This window comes from Hesperophylax consimilis, chromosome 25 (genome assembly GCF_061612785.1).
Source record: "Hesperophylax consimilis isolate HC1 chromosome 25, BYU_Hcon_1.0, whole genome shotgun sequence".
NCBI classification, from domain to species: domain Eukaryota; kingdom Metazoa; phylum Arthropoda; class Insecta; order Trichoptera; family Limnephilidae; genus Hesperophylax; species Hesperophylax consimilis.
Genome location: NC_142860.1, coordinates 29,729,249 through 29,746,868, shown reverse-complemented (window position 1 = coordinate 29,746,868; position 17,620 = coordinate 29,729,249). Strand labels below are relative to the sequence as shown.

Sequence of the window (17,620 nt, the reverse complement as noted above, 5' to 3'; positions counted from 1 at the left end):
ATCAAGTTTTAAAAATAATTCACCAAAATTTGGTAATTAAACATAACTTGATTGACTGCCGTAATGTAGTACCATATTATGAATACGAACCAAATTCATTTTTAGAAAACGAATTTTATAAAATATATTATGATAAAACTATACTAACAGACCGAGCGATTAGTCATAATAGACCCGATATAGTTTTACATGACAAAATTAAAAAAATAACTTATATCATTGATGTTGCTATTCCAAATTCCTGTAATATTCAAAAATCTGTTAGTGAAAAAATAAGAAAATACACAGATTTAGGAAATGAAATAAAAAGAATTTGGCATTCTCAGACTATAAAAATATTACCATTCGTTATTTCGGCTACTGGCATTATACCTAGCTCTCTAATTAAAAATTTAGGCGTATTAGATCTATCAAAAAATTTATATATAAAGATGCAAAAGTCGGTCATTTTGAATACATGTAGGATAACAAAAGATTTTTTAAATATTTATGTTGAGGGATCAGTTGGATTTATAGGCCCTGTTAGAAGTTCTACCGAGCCGAACCCTCTGATATGAAAATATCTGGAGACGGTGAATTTTTTTTCCCATTTGATATCTGGTGATTTGACGTGTTGTTGTTCTTGTATTGTTTTGTATTTATTTTACTTATATAATGCACTTACATAGTGTTGATTGACTAGCTGATCATTTGTGGAAAAGTGAGTGGAAGGGTTAAGTTTTTCCTTTGGGGAAGACTTAACCCGGACAACTAAATCGGAAGTTTAAAAAGAACTACTCTCTAATTATTATCTGTAATTGTATTATTATTTTATTAATCCATGTCCAAGGTTGTTGAAAATTGAGTTTTTGGTAAAAATGTAATTTAATAATGTTTAATACAGAAACAGTTTTGTTATTATTCCACATCACAATGTCTTATTCATATGGTCATTTTCTTTTGTTCCTTTGCTTTTCTTATATCTTACCATTTGGTTCAACTTTACTTATTGTCAATTTTTTTCATTTACGGATTTCAATATCGTTTTGTCGTTGATTCATACGCATAGATATAACTTGCAAACCACTCACTGACACACTCACTGATCAATAGGATGCATGATCTGGGCAACAAGTATGAGGATGCTATTGATATATTTATTGCCTCCATTTATAGAATTAAGCATAGTCAACAATTTGTGGAATCCTACAAATTGGAGTAGCGTTGGTAAATTAGTTTGAATGATTTTTCTTATAATTATGTAGTGTTGTTGTAATTTCTTTTTTACTTTATGTTACTCTTACGTTTTACTAATATTGCTTCATTTTTAGTTTTTATTTATTTAATTTTCTTTCTTTTTAATAATCATTTCTTAATATTTTCTCATCATACTCGTAATTAAAACTTTACCACTGTGTATTTTGTATGTAATTTACAATGGATTACATCTATTTACTGTCAGTATCTCCTGTGTAATACAGATATTTTCCTATGTACACTGCATCATGTATCACTTTTATATATATGTAAATAAATAAACCTTTATTGCCAATCGAATGGGACCAATCAATGAAGTAAGTCCGTCGATTAAGTAGTTTCAAATACGAATTCTTTTGAATCCAGCTGACGTATCAAGTAGAGGACTCTAACCAGATTAATTGGTCAATACAGATTTTTTTAATACTTATATTTTCGATTCTGATAATTTGATGTGGAATTCAATTATAATGATTTATTAAAACAAATTTTAAACTTATTTTATTTTTTTATCGTGATCAACTTCATCTTACTAATGAAATAAGTGGAAAAAAGTTTTCTATGTACCATGAGGTCAACGCAGAGTTATGGTAGAAATGGCCTCCTTGAATGCTGTCACCCATCGACGAATGGCCATCTGTACTGGACGGGACTTCAAATTTTTGAAATAATCTAATTGTGGGGTAATGATACGGTTTTTTCAAAATTATTTTTATAAATATTCTTTGGATGATTTCTAAAGGTAAGAGAGAAGTTTTGAATGCTCCACCCCAACCAACAATTCCATATTGTAGTACAGATTGAATTAGTGAAAAATAGATGGTTCTTAATAATTTAAAATTTAGTATGTTTCGTATTCTAAGAAAAATGTACAATAATTTTTCTTAACCTTTCTTCTATTGCAATGATTTGTAATTTCCACTTTATGTTACTATCTATAATTACACCTAAATATTTTACATTGGTTTTAACAGTAAGTACAGAGCAGTCAGGTTTACTTAAATTTGAAATTCTATTACAATTATATGAGTGTATACTTATCTTTAAATTATCAGAGAATGAATTTTTATTAATGGTGAAAGGTATTATAAAAGTTTTTTCAGTATTAAGTGTTAACAAATTTTTATCCAACCATTTTTTAAGTATGTTTATGTCTAACTCTGCTATTTTTTGGGTTTCATTCCAAGTTAATCCCTCAGTTAAAATTGCTGTGTCGTCAGTGTATGAAATAAACTTAGACATAATTGAGAGTTTAAAAATATGGTTGACATAAATGAAGAAAAGAATTGGACTTAGAACAGTTCCCTGCGGTATGCCAACATTTGTGGTCTGCAAATCACTCAGAGAGCCATTTAATTTTGGAAAACAGAAGAAGGATTGAACTACTGGAAGAAAGTTGTCGGTGTTTTTCGTGCACATAATCTCGTTGAAAAGTGAAATCAAAAACATCTTTTATCTTGGAAGTGTTTAATATCGTCTGAATAATAATTCGTTTTGTTGTGACGTTAATTTTTGTTTTTTTTATAATACCTAATAAAAATATATTTCATAAACAGTAAAACATATCCGGAAACTTTGACTAGCCAACTAAGAATGGATCCTGTTTTAGGCTTGTCAAATTGAAAAAATTTGTTCATATCATAATTTCATATTACACTTTTTAATTATAGAACATATTATGTTATAGAAGGAAAAAAAGTGTAAATATTGAAAACGCGTTAGAAGGTTTAGTTAAATATACAATTTTGTAATAATAAGAATGAGCGATACGAAAAAAATAATATAATTTAAAATACAAAATTAGGATCAAATGCTTATGTTTAACAATAGATATATGTTTGGAAGTATCGCGGTTGAACTCATTACATTGTGATTTGGTTTTGCGCTTCTTCGCAGAGATAAAGTGGTAATTGAATAGTCTTCCTTTTCCTCTCCTTCCACAGCTTGTTCATTCTTACACAAACTTTCACACATTTCATCCAAACACCCATTCATTTTGTCTGGTTTGAATTTATTTACTGTCCACTTTCATATACATCCTAATTCGTGAGCAGTTTCGGATGCAACGGATGTCATGATGTCAAAGTTTGCAAACGTGATTTTTGTTGTCGTGTTAGAAATTTGTTCCTGATAATAAGAATTGTAACGTTCGGAAACGTCGTTCAGTCTTGAACTATCCCAGAAACTGAATAATTGTTATAAAGATGAATAGTCATAATAAAAATTTAGTAAAACTTACATGAAAGTGATGTTGGTTAATAACATAAATGGCCTATGCATGTGTAGGTAAATACAACGTTTAAAAAAATTAACCTTTATATTGATGACAAAATGGATCCAAAATATCTGATTTTTTTATTTATCTCTAAGAATTATTATTTTTATTTGTATTTGTATGAACGAGATAAAAATTGACGTGACAATTATTATTATATTTCAAAATCCTTAAATAATATTACTGTGTTCTTTGAATTTTTAATTCTTTCAAATTCATTGTTTGTGTGAATCTTTTCAATGTTTGAAATTAAAATATTGCAGTTTTTAAACATTAAAGTATATTTAAAATACAAAATCTTAAAAGGTATTTTTTAAAGTATTTGCTTTTATGACATCTTTAAAATAAATAAATAAATAGAAGACTTAAAATACCTTGAAGAAATTCGGTGAAAAATTATTATTATTTCAAGTTTATACAACAGACGAACAACTCCTTTGACTGAATAAGCAATGTATATATCCTTTTCATGAACTATTTTATGTGAGTTTATATTTTACTTTTCAGTTAGTAAAGTTTTCACAAACACGATCGTTTATCAATTGAATAACATTTTCACCACGTTTTTTAGTAATACAGTTAGTGACTATAGTAAGCATTGGTGAAATTTTAGTAAGCGTAGCATTATGGAAACTAAAAAAAAACTAAACTTCTTCTTAATTAAGATTTTCCATTTGTTTGTCATGTCGAAGCTTGTATTAAAATTCATATTAGAGAATCTCCAATTGATACTGCAGGCCCTAATAACCACTTGCTGCAGTTAGCACTGCATAGAATTATCTCCCAGCATTACTGAGATCGTTAATAAACCCTTATCGAGTTCATTGCCTGATATTTGTACAAAACGACGGAAACAGCCGGGCATTGGCGGAAATTGCCGAACGTCTAGTGTAGAAGTCGAGCGGATTTTCCTCAACAGTGTTCTGTCGGCGTTTAAACTAGAGGTTTATGGAGCAGTCCTTAACGTATTTCGTCTATTCAAAGTTTTACGATTTCTAATGCGACGATTTAATAGCAACTGTTTCATTTTTGTGATCTATTTCAAAATTACTTTATAAGCTGTTCTGATGTAAACGCTTTGTGTCAGTTCTTCTGTCCTCATTTGATTGTTGTTTTATTCAGTGTGGTGTTTGATATACAATAGTGAGTTTTCTGTGTGGAGTGAGTTTAAAAAATCTTCTGAAGTAATCGAAAGGTAAGATATTATCGTTAAATACATGAATGCAAAACTTGAAAGTTTAAATTAACCCACTGACATCTACACATTTCTGTAGTATATGAAATAAATGCCGGTCCTACCCAATCGGGATTTGGCTCAGTTGTTGGCGCGGTTAACTGCGGTCCCTGTGGAGGAGATTTCAAACCTCAGTCAAAACAAATTTATTATTTTATTTAAGTTTTAAAAGTTCACAGCAGTTAAGAGTCAGTCCCTGGGAAGGAATGTTCAATCCCCAGTCAAAGAAAAGTAAATGTCTTTTAGTAAAAAAAAACTTCGTTTTATATTGGTTGATTTTTTTCATTTATTAAATTTTTATTTTTAGATTAATCGCTATGAAGGATTTGTTAAGGAATGTGTAAAATTATTTAAGGGAAGTGCGTTACGAATCTATTTTACACTGTAGAGTAGATAATCACATTTTTAGTGAATATGAGCACCTTATAAGTGGTAGAATTTATTTTACCTAAAAATTTTATATTGATATTTTAATAGATTTTGTAATAATTTTCATATTTCTATGTTAAAATCTCTGAAAATGTAATATTTACGCGGTAGTAATTGAGGGGTTGGTTTTTCAATTATACCCTATTTCCTTTTACCTTATTTAATAAAATTACCGCGAGAACAACCTTTGAGAATCCATTTGAAAAATACCTTAAAACAGAATTTTTAAGTGTACTATTCCTTCCTTCTCCCCCCACCCCCCTGCTCGACCCCTGCTCTCCCCCTGCTCTTCCCTGCTCCCCCCCTGCTCACTCCCTGATTCCCCCTTGCTCACCCTTGGCACACTACAAAATTAATTATTAATCTGACAGTACCAAAATACCTCTTTGACAAGGTCATGTTTTGACATAATAATATTAAAATAGTTTTTGTATTGTGGCTTTTTAAAAATTAAACCCCAACTAAAAACCTATTCTAGGACTGGTTCATATTTTGAATTAAATAAGAGGCGAAAAATACTCACCCTAAAACTTTAACATTAATAATAATGGTCGCCAAGTGAAAAATCGATTTTAATTCTAACGAAATACCTACTAAAACGAATTACTATCCATTTCCGGAAACTGGAATACTTACTTATCATTATTATCCAACTGACACAAGGTGTTTTTTTTCTTCTTTTAAAAGTGGTTTAACCAACTGTGTCCCTATAATATAAATTTATTTAGGTACTTGTAATTCTGAAAAACCTAATCTAACCTAACCAACTGTGTACCTAGGTATTTTATATATATTTATTTAGATACTTTTCAGGATAAAAAATTGAACTTCAACAAAAAAAGTATTTATTTCAAACATAAAGACTCAGAAAATAATAAAGCGGAAACCCATATATGAGAGCTTCAGACCAGAGACCAGACTGATGATGATGATGATGATGCGTAGTAAAAAGTTGTGGCCACAACGCGTTATTTTTTCAAGTTTACTGGAACCTGAAATTGCTTTCAAGAAACCGTCATGTCCCCATTAAAGGCAATGAAAATCTTCGAAAGAACAGGCACAGACGAGTTGGATTACAAGATAGTTTGGAATAAGAAGCGGACTGTACCTCACTACCACTACCCTCGAGGTGAAGGCAGGTCTTAAAGGGGTTGTGCTGATATAAACACTACATAAATGATAGATTTTAAGCGTCTAGCGGTTTCCACGTGTTCGTTCCCCCAGTTTTATAATGTTATGTTCAGAAGTTATTTTTAGTACCTACTGGAAAAGAAAATCTAGGTAATTTTAAATTTTACAACCAGAAACATGTAATATTGACAAAAAATGATTTGAACGTCACCGAAATGATTCAAGTAAGTTAGTGTTCGTGGCGGTGTGTATATGAATCATCCCGGAAAAGCACTTCGGTGAACAATTGGCTATTTTACTGAGCTATGGAAATTTCGCGCCTCGTAAAACTTTATGATATCGTTCCTGGTCTTTCTGGGATATATGATCGGAAGTGTGAGCACTTCGCGGCTATATTTTCGATGGCAAAAATGATATTCTTTTTTTATATGAGCACTTAACAGAAATCCGATTTATATTTTTATACGTGGGTAACTTGGCTTTCTTCGAATATTGAAATTTTTCTTGATTACAATATTTTCTTAAAGGATCTTAAATATCCCTCCAAGTTCCTCTTTGCTCTTGAACCATGGTACAACAAGAAATGGAGCGATATACACCTGAACAATGCAAAATTATTGTTACTGCTTATTTGACCAATTTCTGGTCTGTTGTTTTGTGGAGTAATTTCAAAGTGTGAATTGGCTGCCATTTTGTTAGAAATAGAAAAAATGGGCTCGGAAATTTTACACTTAATTGTTCGCGCACATGGTGCAGGACGAAGAGGAGAACGAAGACAAAACTCACGCTGCATTAAAACAACAGACCGGAAATTGGTCAAATAAGCACTAACAATAATTTATATAGCTCCATTGCTTATTTTCAACCTATTCTCTATCTGTCTACAACATAAATGTAAAAGCACAATGACATTTTGCAAAAATTATGACACATTCGCATAATTACATTACTTTTGCCCCACTTTATAAATATAAATTATAGTAAATACATTATATTTACTTCCTTAGAATAGGCATCTGCCTAGTTAAAAACTAATTACATGTGGACGAATTCGTAGCATAATTATATTCTTGCTGACGTGTACCCGGCTTTGCTAGGGATTATGAATGGTTTGGAGCAAAGTTTTGAGGTTATGAATTGTAGTGTACCTGAAAACTGCGTGCTTTTTAATGGTTAAATCATATTATTGTAAAAAACAAAAAAAATTTACACGTTTAAAAGTACTTTATTTATTGAACGTTCGTAAGACCTTAATGCACATTATACAAGTAAAATTTTACATAATGCAGAAATACATATCAATAAATACTTCAAAATCATATTACAAAAATAATGCAGAAATACATTTCTGTCACAAATGATTATTTTGCTTTGATGCCGAGGTAAAAGGAGAGGGAGAGGTTTTGAATATGTCTAAAAGGTCTGTATATATATTGGCATCTGGGTAAAATCGCGCTGGTGGGGAGTGATATGAATAGTTAGTGTTATGGTTGTCACAGTGAAATGGTTGGTGAATTCGAAGACTAACTGGGACACGGATATTTATAACCCTTTACACAAATATACAAGTTATTAAGTTAGTTAAAAGTATACCTAATGAGAATATCATTAATTTTTAGAAAGTAGCGGTATTTTAGATCAGACATTAATGTTTTGTAGCAGACATCATTTATAGGTTGTTTCCACTTATATTGAACATTTATATAAAAGAAACCTTCTTTGTACTTTCTCCAAGTGATGTAAGTATAAATATACTATATATAATATATAAAAACCATACATGGATACATACATATTGGTGCCGCGATCGCACAAAGGAGCAGCAGTAGGTCTAGGTACTTCACACGTGTATAATATAATCTATTACGGGTTTATGCTCGGCGCGCGTATGTATGTAAATACTTGTATCTTAATCCATTATCCATGTTTACATTCAACTTATTCAGTACTAGCGACCCGCCCCGGCTTCGCACGGGTACAATGTGTAATCTGGCATCATAAGTGTAGTGATTTAGGCACATGTTCTATCAGATCTATTTTTTAGCACGCATTGACAGTTTACAGTTACAAAAAGTGCATTTAGTAATAATTTTAATATACATAATGTGTTTTGCATTTCTTTATTAATATTTTGTAAACATACATTTTTCGCCCATTTTATCGACTTAGCGACTTACTTGCAACTTGCCGTCACCGAATAGAAATGTTTTCTGCCATATTTTCTTGAAATTTATTTCAAACAATTACAGAGTCGGTCACTTGACAAAACGCTACGATAAAGGCAACCAAATACAACAATGACCTATCTGAGCTGCAAATAGCAGCTTTTGATAATGTGTTGTCCCAATCAGGGTTATCTTTCAAGATACCCATTACTTTGCATGCTGCTTGATAGGTTTTATAAGTAAGTCCTTGTACAGTTTTGATGTGTGCAAAAGATATTGGGCCTTTCATGAAGTGACATTCTGAAGTAAAAGCAAGTTGGTATGAACCAGATAGACCCTCAAAATAACATCCGTTTTTTAACATCAGGATAGCCGTCAACTGGAGTACCTTGCTTTTTCTTCGTTGGAAGGTTTCGGCAGTCTGATTCCACGTATTGTTTGGAACTTTGTCATATATCTGTGTTTTTGTGAAATTGTCTCGAGCACATAACTTTAAAAATGCTGATATTGTTATATCCCACCGATTAGTAACAACATCACCGTAAATTCCTGTTTTTTATTATTTGTTAATATGTGTTATATATTTTCAATTATGTTCAAGTATTAATGTATTTCCGATTTAACCTGTTTGTATAAAATCATTAATTCAATGTTTGATACCCCTGATTTATTATGTGTAATCTCTTTTCATACTCCAAGCAGATCGGTTACAAGACAGTACCTACCATATTATTGTAGCAATTCTATATCAACGTCTCAATATCACACTCCTATGCGACGGATTCAACAGCTAGGAAACAAATACTACGATGTTGTTAATTTACAAAAAAATTACACGGTTACCGTAGTACATATGTAAGCTATTTTTAGACATAGTCACCATTCCTCTCAATGCAGGTGGCGAAGCGGGGTGTCAACTTTTTTATGCCTTCCTCGAAGAAGTTTCCCGCCAACCCCTTCGTCCACTTCTCCACCTCCTCCTTTACCTCCTCGTCGGTTGAAAACCTTTTTCCACCCATGTACAGCTTCAAGGAAGTAAAGAGATAATAATCTGAAGGATCTAGGTCAGAGGAATGCGCGGAGTGGTTCAGAACATCCCATTTAAACGAGGCAAGCAGTTTCTTCGTGGCGTTGGCCGTGTGTGGTCTGGCATTGTCGTGCAGCAGGCTGACTCCCTTTGTCAGCATACCTCTCCCCTTGTTTTGAATCGCCTTCCGCAATTTTTTTAGGGTCTCACAGTATCTTGCAGAGTTGATGGTCTCCCCTTGAGGCAGATATTCATTCAAAATTATGCCTTGACTATCCCAAAACACGGATGCCATGATTTTCTTGGCTGAAATTGTGGTTTTTAACTTTTTGGCGGGGGGTGAAGAGGTGAGAACCGTTTTTAAACTCGCGATACCACGTGTACACACTCGCAAAATTCATAGCTTTATCACCATATGCAGTTTTCACCTCATTATAAACCTCAAACGGAGGTTTTCCCTTCCAAACGTGATAAAGGATGATGCCGCGTATTCCGCACTTGGCGGGAGATTGGATTGACATTTTTCACGAAACGTGTTGTCGAGTCGACACTTCTGAACGTACTGACCTTTAACCGGTCTCTTTGCGGAGGGGAAGAGTCAGGCTACACGTAAGTGTAACCAACATGTCGAAAATAAAATTCATTTGGTCGTGAGAGCCTCAGTACACTTACTTTCTGGATACGCCTCGATACTATAAGTATTTAGTACATCAATTTCATTACATAGGCATACCGTATTGAAGTTTTTTTTCATCAAGTAGGGGAAAATTTTGATAAAACTATTTAAATTGACAGTATTACAGTATTTTGCACGTTAACAGTATTTTGCAGGCTGAAAGAAAAAAATGTAACTAATATGAGTAATTGGCTAAGGATTGAAACTTTATTGGTCAAAGAAGCTTCTTGACTCTTTTTTTTTGCTGCGCGTAATTTTAAATCTATGATATTTTCTAACATGTTCATTTAAATTATATACCAATAAGCCCAATTTTTATCTAATATTAAATTTTCAACGTAACTAACTTATTTAATTGGATTAGGGTTAATATTATATTGGTCAACATCGCTTCATAAATAACCCATTATATTGTACAAGACGATGATAATCCTTACGAGATAGACATATCCCATGGCTACAAGAAATAACTACTAGATATAAAATTCTGTAGAACATTATTTTGATGTATCTAAAAAGGTTTAGTCAGCGTTAGCAATGTAAGCTCCTGAAAATATTATTTTTTCCATTTAATTATATACCTAAGCTTTTATTGAAACTCTATAAGCCTTTCGGAAGAAATTCTCTTAATGATAGTAAAAATCCTATAAAAATCCAATGCGTAGTTTAGAAGAACTAAGCGCACAAACAGACAGACGCGGATAGCGACTTTATTTTATAATATTTTGAGACTATTTAGAGATATTTTTGTTACGGCAACACAACATTAGTTTTAATACTGCCACGGAGGTCAAATGTGATATTATTATATCGTCTACCGACTGTACTCAATGAATCCTACTGAAATGTAATAATTTGGAGCCTGGCAAGTCCACGGCAGCTCATAGAGCTCATAGAGCGCTATCAAAGGGAATATCGTCGCGCCGCGGCGAGCGGTGATCTCTTTGACGTTTAATGGAAAAATTAAAATTATTATTAATATATATCTTTATTACTGGAAAACTTAAAATGTAAAAAATATTGTACAAAAAAGAAATAAAAATAAATAAAAAAAATGTCCGCCGTTGGTCATACCGCAACAAAGTGGCTAAATATTATTAGCTATTATGGTGAATGCAATGCGGTGTATTTGTTATTTGAGTATCAAATCTGACAAAAATTTTGCATTATGATAATTTTGGTGACCGTATTACTCATTAAAATGACAATTTAACACACCTATAAAAAGTGTTTAAAGTTTGAAAAGTGATCAAAAACTAGGTTAAGTAGGTTACATAAGTTTTGGTTTCATCACTTTTAATGACTTTCTATCACCTTAGGTGTGTTGAATTGTCATTTTGAGGAGTTATCATGGAACCGATAATTTTAAAGAAGGTATGAGTTATTTAAACCGGGAACCACCTCCAACAGATACTTTAATAGTACACAAGTACTGACCATGTACACATCTCAAGTGCGCCCCATTGTTGATTTGGCAGCCGTTTCTGGTCTGGAGTCCTAAAATAGTTTTAATAAATCCAAACTCTGTTGATAAATAGATTCCCCTATCTTAACAAACGGATTGCAATCTACAAAACACAGATCGGGTGGGAAGGCTGTCCTTGTTCTCCCGGTCTTCTTCTTCTTCTTCTTCTTTCGTATGGTGGGGGGTCAGAGGGGGACATCTAGATCTGCGAGCCATTTTAGGGCCTCAGGCGTCGCCATGTGGACCTCATCAATCCCGCCGGGGAATGAATGGAGCGGGCATTCGTTGACCACATGTTCGGTAGTCTGCACCGCACCACATTCACACATCGCCGACTCTTTAAGGCCCCATCTGTGCATCATGTGGGCACAGCGGCTATGGGAGCACCTTAACCTATTGATGGCGGACCAGGTTTTGCGAGGCAGTGAGAACCCAGGCTGTCTCTCGGTGGGGTCCTGTATGAGATGGGCATTTCCCACGTTGGCCGTTTGCCACTCAAGTTTCCACCTATCTTCTGGGGTGAGAGGTAGTCGGAGGAGCCTCTCTCCTTCCGCCCAGAAGGGCTTTCGGGACTTCAAGCGGCATGCCGGGTGGGAGACGACATCTTCGTGTAGAGGTATTGCGCTTTTTTGCAGCGCCTTCTTGTATTCCCTCAGTGTTGCAATTTCTCGCCTGATGTTTGGCGGGGTTATGTTTGCAAGTACGGGGAGCCAAGGGAGAGGAGTAGATTTTAAAGTCCCGCTGATGGTTCGCATTGTGGCATTAAGCTGAACGTCTACCATGGAAGTGTGGGCGCTTCTAGCCCATACTGGAGCACAGTATTCAGCCGTTGAGAAAACCAGGGCAATGGATGCTGTTCTGAGCGTGTTGGCGTCGCATCCCCAGCTAGTTCCAGCTAGCTTATTAACTAAGTTAAGCCTTGTCCTGGTTTTTTTACCCACTGTTTCCATGTGTTGCCGGTAGTTCAAGCTCCTGTCCAAAGTAACTCCGAGATAGCGGGGGTGGGGGTCATGGTAAATATTTTTTCCATCAAACTGAACACAGAGTTTGGCATCCGCTTGTGAATTGCTAAGATGAAAAGCTGTCGCAACTGTTTTCGACCCATTTGGCTTTAGTCGCCAATTGAGGAAATATTCTTCCAAAGCCTTTAGGTCAGAATTGAGGATATCTTCTGCTGCTTTAAGGGTTTTGGCTTGAGCTGTGACGGCAATGTCATCTGCGTAAGCAAATTTTCTGCCTTCAGTGTGAGGGAGGTCTCAAGTGTAGATGTTAAATAGCGATGGGGCCAGCACTGAGCCCTGGGCAAGGCCATTATTGAGGGGTATTTTTTTGCTTTTTCGCCCTCCTAGAAAAACCCTGAAGGTACGGCCAGTTAGCAGTTGCTCAATGAGTCGTACTGTGTTGCCATCCTCTATGGTGTCGTACAGTTTAACAAGGAGGCCTTTGTGCCACACCGTGTCGTAGGCCGCAGAGAGATCAATGAACGCTGCCGCAGTCTTCAGCCGTTTCTGGAAACCAGATTCAATGTGTGTTGTCAGTGCCAACACCTGATCGCAGCAGTTACAGCCTGGTCTGAAGCCAGCTTGCTCTTGTGGGACCACTTTCTCCAAAATTGGAGTAAGTCTGCGGAGCACAACTCGCTCAAGAAGTTTGTACATGGTACTTAAAAGTGAAATTGGCCGGTAGCTGTTCGGATCCTCTGCTGGCTTGTTGGGTTTGAGGATCGCAATAACTTTAGACTTTCTCCAGGTATTTGGTATTTCTCCAGTTTTGAAAATTTCAGTAAATAGTTTTGCGATCCATATTTTTGTCCGTGGTCCAGCATGTTTCAGAAAGTCTGGAAGAACTCCATCACATCCAGCTGCTTTCCCAGCTTTTGTTGAAGTGAGGGCGATATCTACATCGTCAGCTGTAACGGCGACCACAGTGTTGGGGTTCACCGGCCATTTTAGCCGCGCCGCCTTCAGAGATTTTTGGACCTGGTGGTTTATGTTAGACCTTGTTGTCGTTTTTGAACTACGGAGTAGTTGCTGAGCAACAGCATTTGGTGACACTTTGGGCATTGTTTTAGTTGGCTGATCTGCAGCTCCAAGTCGCCTTAGTGTTTGCCATGCTTTTCTGCTTGAGTGCTCGAAATTCATTTCCTCCATTAATTCATTCCACCGTTTCATACGCCCGTCGTCCAGAGACTGGAGAAGGTCAGAGGCAGTGTCTGGGTCATTCGTCCTCTCGAATTCGGCTAGAAGCTGTTCACTTTCTGAGCTCCATGTTGGAATATACACTTTTCTGTAGCCTCTAGGTATAAATTTCTTTGCGGCTAGAAATAAAAGGTTTGAAAAACGGTCGTAGGAATTCGGCTTTGGTGGTATGTTATCCACAACCCTGTCAACATATTTCGAGAAGTCTCGCCATTCTGCCTTTCTTAGATTCCATCGCGGCAACGGATTGCTGGAAATACACGGAATCTGTATGCCTATGCTTAGCATGACTGGCCTGTGTTGGCTATGTGGGAAACTGTTCAATATAGTTCTCGAAGCCCTCATAGGTTTTCCGTCCGGCGCTGTAGAGACAAAACACAAGTCTGGCGTATATTCACGTCGCCATCGCGCAGAGAAAAATGTTCCCTTTTGCTTAGCATCGTAAATAAGTTGGCAATCCTGTGCTGACGCCCAATCCGTGATCTGCTCTCCAGCTTTATCGGTCGTCGAAGTAGCCCCATAGGAAGTGGTGGCTGTTGAAATCTTCCACATACACCGCCGGGTGATTGTATGCAGGAAGAGCTGGTGACTGCCATAGTTCATTGGGAGGTTTGTAGATATTAAATACAGCGAGTTTTCCAACCTGAATTCCGATCGCGTGATATCCATCAGTGATTTTTCGGGTGATATTCTGCAACTCCGGCTTGATGTAGGTTGCAAGCCCATGTTTTGGGTGTCCCCGCACTGCCGCTAGAAGGTAGCCGGGAATATCCAAGCGTGGTGAGTCGGTTTCTACGATATGAGTTTCCTGGAGTAGCAAAATATCGATATTTCTGTCAGTGAGTATTTTTAATAAAAAATCCACCTTTGATCGAGAGGTTCCCTCAATATTCAGGGACAATATTTTTAATTGTTCCCCGATATTTTTTGACTCCCCTTGGCCGGGAGACCTATCGGTCTTCGGCCCCTTAAATAGCGGCATAGTTTGTAGTTGGAGGCCCACTTAATTTGGTATCCGCTTCACTCACTGCACTACCTGCACGCGCGGTAACAATAACTTGCCGGTGGCATCGCGAACATCGCGGCGGACACAACCGTTGCGTGCGGTAGTTGGCACACTACTGTTCTCCCGGTATATATATACTATAGTAGGAAAGCGCGGCTGGCATTGGTCACATGAGGAATGGTAGTTTCTACGACTCGTTGAACCGCTCGGCTGTGGAGTGATTTACTGGTCTCATTGTTTCTACCTTAAATTCTCAAATCACATACAACCCTCCAAACTGCATCCGCAAAAGATGACATAGAACATCGGCCTTGAGGAAATTAAAATTATGTTATATTTACTTGTGTGCATAAAGTTTTACAGTAACATTATTAAAAAAGATAAAAACCGTCATGTTATCACGCCATTCATCCCATACACGTGCGATAAAAACTTACATTAATATTGGTTTTAATATCATAAATGAACAAGTATGAGTAATAAAATCATCCCTCAATAATGACCGCTTCTGGACAGGTTACGTGTTCCTGGTGTATGATATCGACAGATATAAAAACCATGACATTATAGGATACCCCTTAGAGTACAATGGGATGGGGTTGTATGTACAGACAGATCAAGTGGGCGATACATGAGATACTCGGGGCCGAATGGTATTACTGAAATTGGCACTCAAAGCGCAGGCACACATGATTGTGTTTCAGGTTATCAAATTGGACGGTATTGTATTATTTGTTAAACAGTATTATTTAATCACGTGTACTCGTACGTACTTACGAACGTTTGTGACATTTGCTTTATTGGAAATAATGTAATTAGTACCTATTTATGAACATTTAAAAAATATTGAGGCCGTTCGGAAAGTAATCACCATTCCAATAAATAAGCAATACTCATTTTTCTCCGTAAAGTTTTATTATTTGTATCGAAAGATTATATGTAAGTTTGTAAAAATCAAAACACTAACAGTCTGCGAAGTCTCACTATATTGTTGGGGTTGGAGGTTTCGAGGGCAAAGAGAATGTGGTGAAAAGCGGGACAAGGTGACAGTTGACTCATGGTCTTATTTGCTTCCCACGAGAACACTTCACCTCGTGAATGTGTTTGAGTGAGATCCGACGAGAGGTGACGTGAGTACTGAGAACTAGGGGCCGGGGGGCGACTATTCAAAATGTCATGTTTGATTTGTCCCGAAAGGATTTTCTTAGAATCGTATTCGATTTGAGGAAGACTTTCTCAATTTTTTTCGCACGGTTACAATATCGAAGTATTTTCATAAAAAAATACTGAATTTGAATGAAGAAAACCGATTTCTACAAAATAAAAACAATATAGTAAAAAAAATCTTGACTAGAACTGTTTTTTTTATGTTTTAATTGAACACGTTAAATTATATAACTCTGTTTAAACCACAGCTATGTTTTAAAGTTTTTCAGTTTCGCTTAGCGATCTCAAAATAGAAATAACAATTAGATAACTTAGAAATGAAGAAATCTCTTAACCCTAAATTCATAACCTTATCTAAGAGGAACATTATTCATAAACATTCGTCTCACAGACGACTAAATTTAAGTGACGAGTTTTGGGGTACTTGTAAATAAAATAAATAAATTAAGTATGGCACTCTTTAATATGTTTAATTAGGTAACAAAAAACTTAATAAACGAGTTAAAATTAAATTTCATAGGTACATTCCACACACATGAGGCCGCAATGGTCCATGCACATATACTTTTTGCATTGCTTGCATTGGGACCTTGTCATATGCCGTCTTTTATAATCACAATAACCACAAACCTTTTTTTGAGGTCCACTTGGACCAGGTGTGGCAATGGTAGGCATTTCATCTAAAACTTCGGCGATTTTCCTTTTTAGGCATCTCTTCAAAGTTGGCATTTCTTGTCTTTTACGTAACCATGTCGTTATCACTGACGGAATCTGTCGGTACCATTTCATTTAATTCCACATGATCTTCGACATCACTGATTTCTACGTCCTTTTGCTGACTGGTAAAATCATCATCACCAGAATTAGATAAACGATTCAAATAGTCATCAATTTTCCGATCATCCATTCTAAAATAAAATAAAAAGATTTGATGTAAAATACACACAATAATACATTTTTAACAATAAAATATGATGTAACTATAAATAATAACTCATATAGAATAATATCATATACTTACTTTTACTCTGTATAACCAGAACTCATCAAAAACAATGTTTTTAACATAACTTAACAGCAGTCTCGTCAAAAGTTACACTATTCATAAACATTCGTCTCTCAGACGTTCAAAGGTCTATAACTTGTCCACAAAACTTCACTGCGAGGTAAGCACACCCGCGTTACTAATGAACAAGCGATCTAGGAAGGTACTTGAGAGGTCATCATTCTATCTCTTTCACTCGAGACACTAGAAACAAATTTACGTTTTGTGCGGTCTGTGGGACGAATGGTTATGAATCAAGGGTTAATAAAAATAGGTCTGTTAAATAGACAAATGATACTCATGTAGCGATTTTCGGCAAATGTTGTCATGTTTGCAAAAGCGTTTTGAGCGATCGCTTGCCATAATGTGCCAAATTTATAAAATCTAAAAATATGGAATAAACGGCGAAATCTAAGTGCATTCATTGGATTAAGTAAGTAAGCAGTTTAATATGTTTTCGTATTAATATTTTGAGGAATATCATTAATTAAATAATATAGTAAATGTATTTAGTATATGACTATCTTATACGTATACTAAGTTCTATCTCCTCCCTCTTATCTTCA

General features: G+C 35.4%; 1 protein-coding gene across 1 annotated transcript in view; it reads left to right on the top strand.

The window, feature by feature from the left end:
* The first annotated feature begins 4,456 nt into the window (after positions 1 to 4,456).
* The window catches only part of LOC149411781 (limbic system-associated membrane protein-like), a 212,976-nt gene continuing 199,812 nt past the window's right edge, over positions 4,457 to 17,620 (top strand). The window contains exon 1 of the mRNA XM_089646869.1: positions 4,457 to 4,706. The gene's annotated coding sequence lies outside the window, so the exon portion shown is untranslated. The remainder of the gene's footprint in view (positions 4,707 to 17,620) is intronic.